Source organism: Siniperca chuatsi, linkage group LG1 (assembly GCF_020085105.1).
Source record: "Siniperca chuatsi isolate FFG_IHB_CAS linkage group LG1, ASM2008510v1, whole genome shotgun sequence".
Taxonomy (NCBI): domain Eukaryota; kingdom Metazoa; phylum Chordata; class Actinopteri; order Centrarchiformes; family Sinipercidae; genus Siniperca; species Siniperca chuatsi.
The window spans coordinates 17,623,477-17,638,907 of NC_058042.1; the positions used below are offsets into that span (position 1 = coordinate 17,623,477).

At 40.4% G+C, this 15,431-nt stretch overlaps 1 protein-coding gene across 1 annotated transcript in view; it reads right to left on the minus strand.

Annotated features, from left to right (window-relative positions):
• Positions 1-15,171, minus strand: part of zfhx3b (zinc finger homeobox 3b) — a 296,238-nt gene extending 281,067 nt beyond the window's left edge. Inside the window, exon 1 of the mRNA XM_044200100.1 lies at positions 14,829-15,171. The gene's annotated coding sequence lies outside the window, so the exon portion shown is untranslated. The remainder of the gene's footprint in view (positions 1-14,828) is intronic.
• Between the last annotated feature and the right edge of the window lie 260 nt (positions 15,172-15,431).

Consider the following 15,431-nt stretch of genomic DNA (forward strand, 5'->3'; position numbering starts at 1 on the left):
GTCTGTGTGTATGTGCTGTGGACATGAGTGGATCCAGCCAGGGGAGTTAGTGCAGGGGTGGAGTTGGGATGGAGGGCTGCTGGATGGGCTGAGGGTTTCTTTGAAGTCTGGATTCCAATTAAACCCCTGACTGAGTTCTAAGCGCACAAGAAAAATGACTGAGGTACATGACATGGCCAGGTCCCCTCATCCAGCCAAGCCTTTCCATTTTAGCCCCTTTGTCTCCCTGCAGCTCCTAATATTTATGATCACCCCTCCTGACATAACCCCCACATCAGGCCTACCACCCCCACAACCACCCCAATAGAAGAAGAAAAAACTGGACGGGACTTAAAAAACAAGGCTGGCAGAGTGGAGTGCCAGAGTCAGAGCCTGAGGTTTCACTGCTCAATGCAACATAGAAAATATCTGAGAAACATCCACACAGAAAGGGGGAGTAAGATGAGGCCAAAGAGGAAGAGCAAGCAGAAGGTAAAGAAGACAAATACAAAGAAAAAGACAAGGATGGAGAAAAAGAAAACGTGTAGAAGATGAAGAATAACTGTTAAGGATGAAATACTGGTGAGGCAATACAAAACAAAAGATTCTCATGGACACTGACTTACTTCCCTTTTTCAAAATATAGGTGTTTATGATGTTTTTTCAATACATTCCTATAAGCACTTGCTTCCATTTACCCAACGCAACCCAATGCAAGAAATAATAAAAAATAAATAGATCTAACACAGTTAACATTAGCCTGCGTAACAGAAGCAGACTAGCCTATTAGAAGACGCATTTTTATGTCAATAACAAAACAAATTCTTTGTCAAAAATACATTATTCTTATTCTTCTCCTACAAGGAAAATGTAGCCATAGCACTATTGTAAGCCCATTCCTAGAAAACCCTAACCCTAACCCCAGAAACACACACAACTAGCACATTTGATGAAAAATTATAATTTTAATTCGACAGAGCTATACAACAGCAGTAATTCGCAGTCATTTGGATCTCAGCAGCTAGCCCTTCACAGTGAAGAGATGTATGGAATGGGACTCTAGCACAATGCCAATTTACCTTAGACAGCACCACGATACACCTTTACAAAACCCAGTATCTGGCTTCTACTCCTCACAGTTTTGTTTTCTCTTGAAAAAGTGATGGTAAAAACAGTGAAGGTGCACCTTAGCTGGGGGACATGTTTTTGTTGAAAGCGAATGGAGAGAAATGGTTGATTTCAGAGGTATCAGTCCTGCAAGGCAACCGCAGGCAATTCATTCAGTACCTGACACTATGCCTAAAACATACTGCAGTTTTTCTGTTTTTATTTCTGCACCTTTTCGCACATGAATTCCATTCACTCAAACACTCTGAACAACACACAGTAGATAACGATACATACTCCATAATTCATTCAGCATAGAATTTCATTTCCTTTCCTCTTTTCTTTTTAAACATACACACTGCACACACCCTCGCTCTGTACCACACAGACATTCAAAGTGCAAAAGTACACGCATGTATCGTTTCCCTTCGAACTGAGGAGTCAAACATATAACAACTCAAATACACACACTAAACACACAAACATGCTCTGGAATAAAATATTGAAAAGTGTCACAGACACCTGGTCAAATGCTCATATGATTCCCAAAGGAACCACCCTGAATAGACTAGGGGAAAAAATTGAGGCAACAGGATTTGAGCAGAAAGGAGAGGTTTATATGATGTCTGTTCCTAGCAGAGAGATGGAGCTGGAGATGGGACGAAGCAGGAAGGGGTTAAGACTGGGAGCCAGCAACCTTTTATCACACTGGAGGGAGACAGGGAGCTGAGAGGTGCAGAATGGTAAATATTTCAAGATGATAGGTGACATAAACAAAAGGTTTACTCTCATTCCCACTTTTTAAGTTGCAAAATTTGGGGCTGGTAATTCATAACAGCAGTCCTCGCTGACACACTAATACGGCACTGAAGAATAGGCCCCTGCAACTGAACACTGAAAAAATATCTCCCTCATAACTAAGTCTGTTTCCTCTAAAACAAGCAATCCGGATCATAAAGCATTAAGGTTATTTATTGAACATCAAGGAAATTAGCATAAACAAATTAAACTGCAAATATGTTGTTTCTTTAAATATTGATGATGACACTATAGAGAGGTACTGTACAAGCTATAAGTAAAATGTTTATTAAGAATCATGAATCTTTGCTGACTCATTCAAACTTTCTTTACATTTTTCTCTCTTTATCACATCTCTCACTCATTTGATTGTTCTTTACTCTCAATGTTTGAACTTTTTGAAGAATTTTTTAGTTCCTATAAATGAATCCCTTCCCTGTCAGAGACACAGCACTCGGCCTCTGCTCCGTGTCAGAGAGCAGTCTGTCAGTGTGCCTGTGAAAGCCAGATAACCCTTTGATGGAGAGTACCAGTGGTTATTGTTGTCTGTACCCTCTACCTTCCCTCCAACACATATGAAGATTTATTGAAGGAGAGGGCTGAGCAGCGGGAGCCAGCACTAACATGGCAGGCCACGATGGCAACAGGAAAGGAGGCAGGAAGAACAGAGGCAGGAGGGAGACACACCAGGGGGTGATGGGAACTCCTCTGACCTGCCTGTGGAGGACACAATGCTCAGGTAGAGCTGACCGTGATTATCTGGCTGACAAATAATCATGGGACCGCTCTCCCTGCATGCCTTCCTCTCTAACAAAGGACGAGCAATTTCTACAGAAGAAAGCCAAAAAAGAGGCATCTTGAAAATATAGAAAGTAAAGTTACATACAATGCTGTTCAGTAAGAAAGAGAGGGTGGAGCTACCGTAGTTTGTATTTATATCAAATCCAAAATCCGGAAATACTATATGTATTAGTTGCTGAAATACAATATATGTGTTTTTTCTGACACAGTTATAAAATCATAAGTCTAGATTTTCTCTTCCCAACCAGCAGCAATAATCAGTCAAAGGCCAAATTACACTGAAGATGAGTGCTGGAGGATAATACTGTAGCATTTGTGTGAACGGTTGAACAGGCCAGATGAAGGAGTGGTGTGTCTAGAAAATGATGAAGCATTTGTGGCATGTTTGGAGACTCCCAAATGTTGCAGCACAGAGTTTCACCACAATATCATTATCGTTATTGTGTAAGTAATTTAATAAAAGTATATTCAACATAAATAAAATAATTACTACTTTTCGGTGGGAATATGATGAAAGTGAGATGAGGTTGGTGTCAGTTGAATATATAAAATGTGAATATGTGCACACACAACTACTCAGTGAAGCTATAAGTTGATACCATGATATTAAGTAACATGATTTAATTTTCAATTTCCACCTGTGTTTTACAGCATGTGTTTTGAATATGCTCTTATGTAGGCCCTCCCCCATTTATGACATAAATTCATGTTGATTATGGCTTTGAAGAACAAATACATGGCGAAGTGTTACAAAAAACATAGTGAAGCAAAGCAAGTGAGTGCAATGGAAGAGGACAGAAAGAGAGATGAGATACAGAGACAGACACAGAAAGAAAGACAGGGACAGAGAAGGAGAATGCACATCCACGACTCATAGTGCCCTCTTCTGCCTGCAAGCTGTATGATACAGGCAGTTTTTCTTCCTTTTGATCATCAAAAAAATACAAGTGTAAAGCACCTGATACAGTACAAAAGTCCTGCTCCTATCTTTACAGTTCTGCATAATACGTGACAATTTATACCCTCATTCTATGCATAATTTAAAATAGGAATTTCTCATGTATGATGTCTATCTAATTTCAAATCTCAAATCATCTCCATTGTGCACCAGAAATAATGATTTCAAGACATAGAAAACAGGTACTCTATAAGCTGTGCGACTGTCACCATTAAAATAAAAATGGCTGCCTTGAGCCAGCACTGATGCATGCATGACATGCAGGTCATGTACAAAACTGGGCACAATAACATCATTGCACAAAAAAATCGCTCGGACTGTTGGTATATTTTGTTGGTATATTTGGTCAGAGAATCGTGGTACCTCCAAAATCAGTAACAATAAAAAAGAAAGATGGCAACACAGTCATCTCTATACGCTGGGCTTTGGCTCAGTCCAGATACAACACTAACCCCAACTGAGCGACAACAGTTAAAACGTGCTGGAACACGACATGCTTATATGACTGAACATCTGTTTATCTACCTTCTGTTTGTGTTTTTGTACATAAATCAGCAGATAGGCACTAAATATGATTGGATGAGGAGAATAGCTTACTCCACTATACTAAGCTATATTATGTTTGTTTCTATACTGTATTTGTGCATAATATACTGTATATCATGAAGAATATATTTCTTACATGTACACATCTAAAGAGCTCAGACTACACTGATTAGGAAAATATAAACAGAGAAAAACTTGATTTTTTATTATCTGATAGGACACAATGACAATCACATTTTTAATAAATCTTATATAACATTTATCAGTCATCCCACTAATTCTATTCAGTGAACATAAAGGAATCTCAAGGATGTATATTCTGCTCATGTAAAAAACAAACAAATTATAATTGTAAACTGCACAAGTAAATGGAAAAGGTGTAGCTATTGAAGATCTTCGACTGAATAGAATGTATTGTGTTAGTGAACCGTCACTGTGTCTGCATACAAAGAAACAATATATTGGCACACTTGCAGAGAATGCATACAGTATACTTTATGTATAAGTGGGGTCTTCTTCCCTGAAATGTTAAATGTGTACACAAGAAACCGATGGCGACCAGACATCTGTGGGGCTGTGAAATGATGACCCATTTTTAAACCCATATTTGATTACCTGGTTTTATTAAAATTGGATCCAAAGAGACCCGTTCCCCATTTGAATTTAATGAAGGCTGTGTGGCTGACAGGAGGCTTTTGATTTATACACTGTTATTAAATCCAACAAGAGAGCCAGCCAGGTAAGCAGGCAGGCAGGAGGAGGTGGTGAGGAGAGAGAGCAGGACCCAGAATCCTGGCCCAGCACCAGGCACAGCTAGACTCTGAGTCCGACAAGCCCCCCCCCCCGCTCCACTCTGAGGAGTGCAGGAGCAGAGAACAGCCAAGGACACATGCTGTGTGCCACCCCTCTCTCACATCCCTCTTCCTCCTCTGATACCTCTTCCATTATTCATATTAAAATACAGATTGATATAAAGATGAATAATAAATGCAGTCAACACAAAACAAAAGCTGGCAGACCAGTGCTGTCAAGGTGGTCACTTGATAGAAGTGAAAATGTATTGTGTCTATTCATCTTAATAATGGGGTATATTTAAGACATAAGCAAATTAAAATTTCAGCACTTATTCTAAATATTCTTGATATTGCTTTTGCTTGTATTAAAACTATTTTCCATTTTCTAAATTACTGAGGGATGTAATTGATGACGTCAAATTTAGTGTAATGGCTGGTGCTGTAAATTAGGACAATAATTTAAAAAAATAAAAATTTTAAAAACGATAGGCCTATATTACATTCTAAATACAGCTTAATAACTCATCATGTCTTGTGGAAGAAACATGATACCTCTCGGAGCCCTGAATGTATTTCCTCTTTGAAACTACAAAGCTGAAGTAGCTGTCTAAAACACATCAGCACACTTACTGCAGGAGATCCTCACACTTGCAGTCCTGGACTACACTGCTACAAATCATTATCATTCACCTAAACTAAGACACTGGCCAAAGCTACAAAAACAGTAGCAAAAAATAAGGCTTTCTGTGATTTTTCTTCTTGGGTTCAGAGATGAACATGTGGAAGCACAAAGAATCGCTGTTCTACCTTCAGGACGGAAGCAGTGAGGTGTTTGAAGCTGCCTATGCTGACTATCAACGTTTTTCCTGGAGGTTAGCATCCAGTGGAAAGGGTAAATACCAACCAGACACACTGGCTAGACATTTACTCAATATGGAGAGTTGAATAAATTATTATAAAATATCATCCCCTCCCCCCCCAAAAAATAGTACAAATCATGAGAGTAAGAAACAAAACATACAGGGAAAAAGTCCATCAGATTTCAGCCCAGTGTGCTTCTATTTAGCTGATTAGATAAGTGCCTTTATCTTTAAGTGTGTTTTCTATAAATGCTGTCATTTATTTCTAGCATTTCAGACAGCACGAATCAAAATGTCCTTGATGTTTGCTTAGTGATTAATATTTTGAAGATTTGTCATGCACGTGTCTCACAATTAATATGGGTTCAATACACTGAATGTCTGCCTGAATATCTATTATAAAAGAAAAACGGGTGAGGATTGCATTTTGTTTTTAATGTTTTGCTCAAGCAGAGCACTGCTGTCATGCCTGCTTTTTTTCAGGATGTCAGACAAAAAGAGAGGAGAGATGGAGAGGGAGGGATCCTAGAGGATGGGGGGGGGGGCTGCTGACATGCACTTGTCTCCAATCTCTTCGAATCCATTGCACAATTCATCTGCTTTGTCTCTACTGCCACGGCTGAGGACAATCAGACCAGACGCCCATTAGATTCCTCATACTGCCCCCCATGCACACCCCCCGTTACCCCTCTCTCTCCCCCCAACACCTTTTTTTCATGTGACATGCTGACTGAAGGAGAGGCAAGGCAATTCACAAGCCTTGCCAAATGGGGAAATGTCAGGAAGGGAACCCACATCAAAACCATGTTGTCATGGAGATACAGTATAGTCCAGAAATTACAGACTAACACATTCACTCAGGATATACAATATACACACACCAGCTTTTATGCACACCCTGTTAAATACATTTGCTTTGTGGATTTTTCCCGGCAAACAATACAAATACAGTATACAGCAGAAGAAAAGAAAAGAAGGCTTTTGTCTCCGTGCACTGTTTTTTTCTACACTAAATTTCCCTCCTCAATTGAATATTTTTAGGTGAATTTATTTGACTGGAAAGATAAAAACAATGACAACATTTACCAAAATATTCATTTTGGCCTAAAAACCAAAAGATTGTTTTCTTATTTTTAACACAGAATTTTGTTAGCACACATATAGTTTAATTCCTGTCAAAACAAACATTGCGTTCAAATTTATTTTAAATTGTTTACAATTTACAAAAAAAACGTTTTGTAGTATTAAAAAATAATATTAGTTCAAAGATAATTGAATTAATATATTTATTTTCTTTGCAAGGGTAAGCAATTAGTAGTTGAACTTCTCTTTTTAAAATGATGGCATTCATGGAAAACATGGATTCATTCACCCAGTGTTTTCAATCAAAGTAAATCCTGAATTCAATAAGTACCATTATATTCAATAACAGTGAAATTGACTCCGATGCTCAGCACGGATGTATAAATGCTTCCGCTTCAGGTTAATTCTACAGCAAGGTCACATGACCACTGTGCCCATCCACAGTAGCCATTCCTCTGCCGATAGTGTTATCAGACAAACAGCGTCCCTGGAACGCTTGGCATTTCGATGATCTCTTCTCACGAAAAAAGGCAGAAAGAAAGAGTGAAGGGAGAAAGAAGATAAAATATGTGCTCCTTCACCCCACTTGTTTAGGAGGCTGCCAGCACTTTGCTTCAGCTTTTGAGCAGAACTAGACCGGCTCTGCCCTAGTGCAAGAGGATCCTCCATCCCAACAGCCATATTCTTACACTACCAGGCCTCACTGGGGTCACTTTATTGAGGTTACTCTGCTCTGCACTGCATAAAAAAGAGGAGATTGAGGGATGTTAATGGTAAATGTGGCATAGTTACTGCTGTAAAACCCCTTCTTTGCCCTCCCTTTTTTCTTTGTTTGGCCAGAGGAGCTGAAGGCTTAGGGATAAAGGTACTGCTCAAATCATGAGACAGGGATAAAGCCAGGGAGCGATAGCAAGCTCTGACCCAACGACAGAGCGGTGGATAATTAAAACACCCAGGGCCCCCGAACTGCCCTCATCCATCTCTCCCTTCTTTTTCTCTCCTTTCCTTCCTTCGCTCACAGACTTAGCCTCTCCCTCCTCCCCAGAAAACACACATACACATTCTTACATTCTCAGATAACAAAACATACGACACAAATGCATACTGAGATGATGTTGGATTTCTACCAGTGAGATCCGCTGATGACTGGTCCTCTGGGTAAAATCTACAGAAGCGGAAGCACACATCGCTCCCTCTGGCTCTGTGCGATCTGTTTATTTTTCATTTGTACATTTTTAAGGATCATGAATGATTCCTGTTTTTATCTGATTACTCCCAGACAGTCTGCCTCCACTGCCTCATAAAAACACGGATAGAAGGATAGAAACAAAATGGCACAAAACCATGTAGTCCTTTTAATTTAACAAATGTCCTTCTGCTTTTGCTTATATTTCATTCATTTCATACTACATTCATTCCTGCATTAGTATTGGCACCGTTTACATAGATAAATACATCTGGACTAAGGATGTTATTATTTATAGGATTTAGTAAATGGGTTGGCTTTTCAACTAAAATATGTTCATTCTGTTTGGACAAACATCAATTAAAGATGAACTGAGAGGAAATTAACCAGAACGTATAAGAAAGGCATGCATGCCAGATAGAAGATCACAGAGTTTCTCCACACCACCATGAAGAAAGAAAAAAAGACAGCCATGTCTGTATATCATCTATGTATATAACAACCAAGCGAGGGACAGGGCATGTGGGTGTGTGGGTGTTTGTGTGTGTGTGTGTGTGTGTGTGTGTGTGTGTGTGTGTGTGTGTGTGTGTGTGTGTGTGTGTGTGTGTGCCTGTCTGCTTATGTCAGTTGATCACATTGTTCCAACCATGAATTGCAGCTACTAGCCATGCTCTTGGGCAGGCCACACTGCCCTCTCTTGGTGGAACCACAAAAATTCTGCTGGAGACTAAACATAACAACAATTGAATCATCAATTTCATTCTTTTCTTCTGCCTTTTAGGCAATTTAACACTCAAGAAAATCTGTGTCATATACATGGGTGTATGCTGCTTCCTTATGATTTACTCTTACAAATATTTCCTTTGCTTTTATATTTGATGAAGTGTGACCGACTGGATGGGCTGGTTAAAACAGAGCTGGCTCCATATGTCATTTGTGTGGTCGTTGACCTAGCACGGGAGAGCTGCACAGCGTCCTATGAACAGCCCGAGAATGAGGATGTGTGAAAGTAGTGCTGTGACTGGGGAATAGCAGCTCAAAAGGACCCCCACACATTGCCCAGACTGAAGTCATTACCAGCGGGCCTTTGATTTCCACATGCAAAACCTCAGGTTGAAGACCAATATGTTCCTCCCCTGGAGTATGGTTTCTACTGCTGTGTTCATGTGGTATGGCTGTCTGACCATGCAGGACCGATTCGGAAAGAAAGAGGGCAAAGTGCTAGCACTGATGAATTTTAAATGTGTTGAAGATGATTTATTAGAGCACTTAAAAGATGTGTAGGATGTCCTTCACACCCGGCTCACCCTCTAATAGACCCCAGTGTGAAATTACACTGTCTTCACTAACCATGGCACTGTTTGCAAAGTCAGAGAGATGGGTTTATTCCTGACTATAAGAGTATAGTGTGTCTATACTGTATTTGGCTAGAGTGAGGGTAAAATCTGTGTGGGAGGTATCTGCTTTCTGCATGATTAAGATTTTGTTAGGCTGCAGCTAAAGAGGCCAGGAGAAGGGTCAAGAGGCGTGAGAAAAAAATCACCTGCTGTTCACTGACCCGCTTGGTCAACTGCAAGGTTTGTCTGATTCACTCCTTGTGTGCATGTGTGAGTGTGCATGTGTGTGAGTGTGTGTGTGTGTGTGTGTGTGTGTGTGTGTGTGTGCGTGTGTGTGTGTGTGTGGCCATCATATAAGTTACTTTTTTTCAGACTCATACACTGAAAGCGACCTCAACACAAACAGAAAACGCATATCAACATAATTAATCAAACAAAACTTTTTACACCCCACCCGGGATAAGAAAAAATATTTTCAAACCACTTTCTTTATGAGTCCTGCACCACACTTTAGGCATACCAATCTTATGTAAGTGTATTGTCTTGTTCAACACCATTTTCTATTCATATAATGTTCTTCTTACACATATTCACAGCAAACTAGGTATAAACCTCCCTGTTAAGGAGAGTAACCAGATATAGAGAGTGGTTAGTCAGTAAACAATGGTTATAATGCCAGCAGTCTATAGATATAATATAAATGTTTCATTGTGGGGTTGTCGTGTTTTAGAAAAGGAGCCACACAGAAAATGTCTTTGTCAGATTGTATATACAGTTGCTATAAAAACATTTTTTACTGGAATTCTTACCTTATTTTAGTAAAATTGATTGATAAAAAAAATTGATAAAATTGTTCACAGACAACATTAAAATATATAAAACACGAGGCTGGTGTGGTAGTTTACATTTAAGTGGTAAACAAATCTACAGCCTGAGAAGAATATTTAAAAAATTCAAAAAGATTAAATAAAACAAAGAATAAAAAATATATAAGAAAATATAAATGTGGTATGAAAGAATGACATATATACATATATATAATTTTTTCTATATTTATATCATTTTGAGCGACGCCAGTTGCTCATAGTCTCTTAAAATTGAGTGAGGGGTATCTAATGGCATCTACCACCCATCATGGCATGCAGTGGCAGTTAGTAGTGCAGCTCCCTGCACACCTGACTCTAGCAGAGAGGGTTAAAGTCAGCGACAACGGATCTAGCAGCTTTAGTCCCCTGAACAGCCAGCTTACACAGATAAGTGGGCCAGGCTGGATAAGCCACACTAAAGTATTCTATTACAGTGCCAATTACCCCTTGGTAAATAATATGGGGATGTAGAGGAAGCTACTGACAGGAAGTGGAATGTGTGCAGGGAGTCTAAAAAAATCTTATTTTCTTTTGTTTCCCTAAATAACATTTTAAGTCCCAGATATTTTAATGCAAAACATAGGACAAGTTTTTTTTTTTCCTCAGAGAAAAAAACGGTACTTAGATTGCATATTCAATTGTGTATGCCTCATGATATCAAGCAGGTGATCACAGCCAACAAGTGTCTCATCACCATAGCGGAGTGCAACAGAGCCCACTGTGGTCAGGCCTAAGCCAGGCCCTGGCTGGCTGCTCTCCAGTGGGGCCTGAGCAGCCGCTCACAGCAGACACCCAGAAACTGGGTTCTCTAATAGGGACAAATTGGCAATGTCTGTGCGGGCCGGTGCTGTGTGCTAGGAGCTGTGAATTGATAGTGATGCCTAATGATCCCCCTGGGTAGATCAATACCAATAATCCTCTTTCCCGCCTATCCTCCTCAGAACCTAGAGGAGCTGGGGAAAACTGCAGCCCAGAGTGACAGGGCCAGGAGTTCAAGGCAAGGGCTCCAACTCTCACACATGTACACAAGCTTTCACTTTACACACACACACACGCACACACACACACACACGCACGCACACACACACGCACACACACACGCACACACACACGCACACACACACAGAAGTGTAGTCAAAAGCTAAAACAGGCATTTCATCACCTTTCTCAGACACTAACATAATATTTAAAGACCACAGACAATCCAAGCTGAGGATTACAGCTGCACATTTGCAGACAGGCAAACACAAACACCCAGACAGTCAAAAAAATATACATGCATGCCCCCACCACCACCAATACTCACACACAACAACATACCCCACAAACTGTAAAAATCTAATCAAAGCTGTGCTATTCTAATGTACTGGGTGATCAATATTTATTTTCCCTTTATGCATTTACTAGTGTGTTCAATTTCACCGGCCAGTAGGGCCTACTTTGTATCAATTACTTGTAAAGCACTCCAAAAGAGAGTATCCAAAAACTTCAATTGAGATGTGGTTCGTAACAAAGCAAATCTGTTCAGTAATGCAATTACACAACATATTCAATATTCTGCTGGATGTGCTGTTTAACAACCAAATACTCAATCCTGATTCACAAAATACAACTTTATCGTATAAATTAAAATATTAATTTATTTTCTAATGTGCGGACGTGTTTCGTGACAATGTAATGTTTACATTTTTCTGATTGAATTATGTGTTATTAAACAAAAAATATTTTTTTAGGACATTGGAAGCAAATGCTGAAAATATATTTTTACTGAAGGCAAAAAGGAGAAGCTGGCGGTGAAGCTTAGGATACATTCAGCAGTGCAAGGGTGAGGTGAAGCATGCAGTCCCAACGGACCTCTGTGTGTGTGCGTGTGCATGTGTGTGTGTTTAAGCTCTGCAGTCATAAAGCCTCACATCACCCTCTTGCACCCCGTGGTCGGCAGCTGATTACTCCCACCAAACACATCCATACACTTTATCCCAGCTGTCACAGTGCATACTCATTACCCCCTGCACCAGCCAGCTGACTCCACACGGCCACACCCGCCTGGACACGGCTCCAGGGGCCGCACTGGGGACGGCTAGAAATCATAAACTAGAAAAACTGATTTACAAATTTTCTCCCCTCTTTCCGAATTCACTAGTAAGTGTTACAATGTTGGTGCTTATATTATTGGAAATGTGATTCTAAGAACATCTCTAAAGTACACGTTTGTCAGGGAAACATTTTAAAATCATCTAAAAATCAATATCAAGCTTATATTACTTTAATCATTACTTCATTTAGACTTTCTTTTGATAAATCTATAAATTCCATAAATATTCCACTGACCCATCACAATGTCTTCAGTAACTATTGATTTTGTTGTCAATCATGTCAATTCCTCCACCCCGGGAAGAACCAAATCATGACCAAATAAAAGAGACAACCATCAGGCGAGCAAAACTGAATCTGTGTAGTACATCTAAAATCGATAAGAGTGGAGAGAAGTAAGGTAGTGTGAATAACCCAAAGTTTAGTGAGATGTGGGACATATCTATATCCTCAACAAGCCCACGTACTGCCCTTGTCCTCAATGAAACAGCTGTCCCAATTGTTACATGTGACTGAAGTGTGTGTGCATGTGTGTGTGCGTGTGCGTGTGCGTGTGCGTGCGTGTGTGTGTGTGTGTATAGGAGGGTTTCTATCATTGCTGGGGTGGGAGATGACAAGAGTGACACACTCCAGCTCCTGTCGCACAGTAGGTGTTTCTCCATAGAGACCCAGGTGTCGTGTCTCAGATCTTTTCGGCCTCATAAAAACTCTGCTTTAGCCAGTGTATCAATCGATGATATACTCCATACGCTTTTATTTCTGCCACATTTTTAGCAAAAAATATCCTTAACATCCAGCTAGACAAAAAAATGAGTGAGTGTTAATAGACAAGTACTGCCAGACCATGATAAAAAGAAATGTAGGGAGATGGGAGAAATGAGAAAGAAAGAAGATGAAGGTACAGTAATCAGCCTTGTGTGATCCTATAAGCCCTTTCTTGAGCAGGCCAAAATGTGAACTGATTCCCTTTTTTTTGACAGTCTTCACACAACTCTTCAAACAGAAACCTCCAAAAATACAGAGCTGCTGCTAGAAAGGGACAGCTAAGAGGCCTCTTTTATTATTATGAAAAATAAACTTTTTTATACCTCTATTGAAAACCACAAGAGGAAAAATTAAGTTACACATTTTCTTTGATTTAAAAATATTAGAATATAGAGAAACCCACATAAACACTTTCACAAGAAAATGAAATAAAATATAATGACCCATTAAGCATGTTAAATTGGATTTGTACAGTACAATTGATAAGAGTCCAAGTTTAACAGCCTATAACATCAGGGAAAATGGGAACAGTCAAAAATATACATGCAGCTAAAATATGTAAATATAATTAAGCTCACTGCAAACTCAGATGTAGTGTTGTGATCAAATCAAGCAGAAAAGGTTATTTCAATCAGAATTCCTGAGAAGAGCATAAAAGAAAACTCAACAGAAAAGCATGCCAGTGTCTCATCCTTACTTGTTCCCCTCATCCCCCTGTCCTTGCCTCCCACTAAAGCAAAGTGCAGCGCTTAAACAGGAGCATTTAATTCATTACATCATTATGTCATCTCATACTAATCTGCGCAGTGGCCTCCACTGCTTTGACATGCAAATGGATTAGAAAAACGTCTAGGGAGGTAAAGGGGAGGAGGGAGGGGGCAAAACAGCAATCATCACATCTTGTCAATGGGGTGAAAATATGCCCTGAAGCTGCTCTACCATTTTTTTCTCCCTTCTCTTTAACTGTATTTTTCTATCTGTTCCCCCCCCCTCTACTTTTCCCCTCCCCGGCTCTCCTCTTCTCCTTCTCTATCTTTGTCAGTGAATGCCCCAAACAAAGCAGCGGCAAGATCACACCAAACGTCGGCAATCTGTTGAGGATCAGGCTCCCTATGGAGAACATATAAACAATAAAGCGTGTGGCACACACTCACGTCGAGCCCCCTCCCATTTACACATGCCCCTCATCTGCATATTCACAAAAAGGCCCCTTTGGCTCTCCCTCATCAGCAAACCCCTCCCCACAGCCTCATCAGCACACGCCGGTTTGACTACAGAAAGGCAGGCGGGCTGGAAACGTGTGCCGGCTGGGACCACACACGCACATCAAGATGATACACAAATACACAGAAATGCACAAAATCAATTTTTGCACACACGGTATACAAATGTGCAATGGCAGAGTAAACAGAGAAATCAGAAAGAGAGTTAGTGAGATCTGGTGATGTGAGCACTGGCCATGCTCATCTAATTTCCACCCCTCCTTCCCTCCCTCCCTCCCCTCCTCCTGCTCTCCTCTCGTCTCTCTCTCCTCTCATCATCAGGTACCTGGTGACGAGCGGCCCGTGATAATCCACAGCCTCTAACCAATCAATCAGCAGCATCGTAATCAGCAGTGTAGAGAGGGAGAGAAAGAAAAAAGCCCATAACTTACCCTGGGTCGCCTCCAGTCTGCTCAGCACAAATAGAGGTCTGGTCAGGGCTTTGGCTGCAGCTATGTGGACTAGTTCACCAGAAATATGAGAAATACTCAGATTCTATCCTCAAGCCTTGTTTTTTTTTTTTTATCTAAATTGATATTTTTCACTGCATCATAAACATGTAACCAACATATAAAGCTCTCCCCCTCCCTTTTCCTAGTTCAGTCTGACTCTCACTCTACCTCTCTCTATTCCTCCCTCTCTCCCTTCCTGTCACTATCTCTCCCTATTTCCCTCTCTCCTCCCTCAGTGTCTGCCTGTTGCAACAGTGTGGACATATACACACTATACAGTGAAGATATATATTAAGAAGCATGCATCTCTGTGCAGAAGATAGAAAAGGCTCGCTGGTGTGATATCCTGCAGATCTGCTGGACCCTGTGTGGCTGTGTGTGTATGAGTTGGGGGGTGGTGGGAGGGAGTAGAGAAAGCAAGGGAGGGTCAAAGCTAAATGTTCTACAAAGAACAGGGGGACTGAATTGACTTTTTTTTCTTTGAATCAAATACATATTCCCTCCCGCCTTCTTCCTTTCTATTCAATGCCCCGAACTCCATCT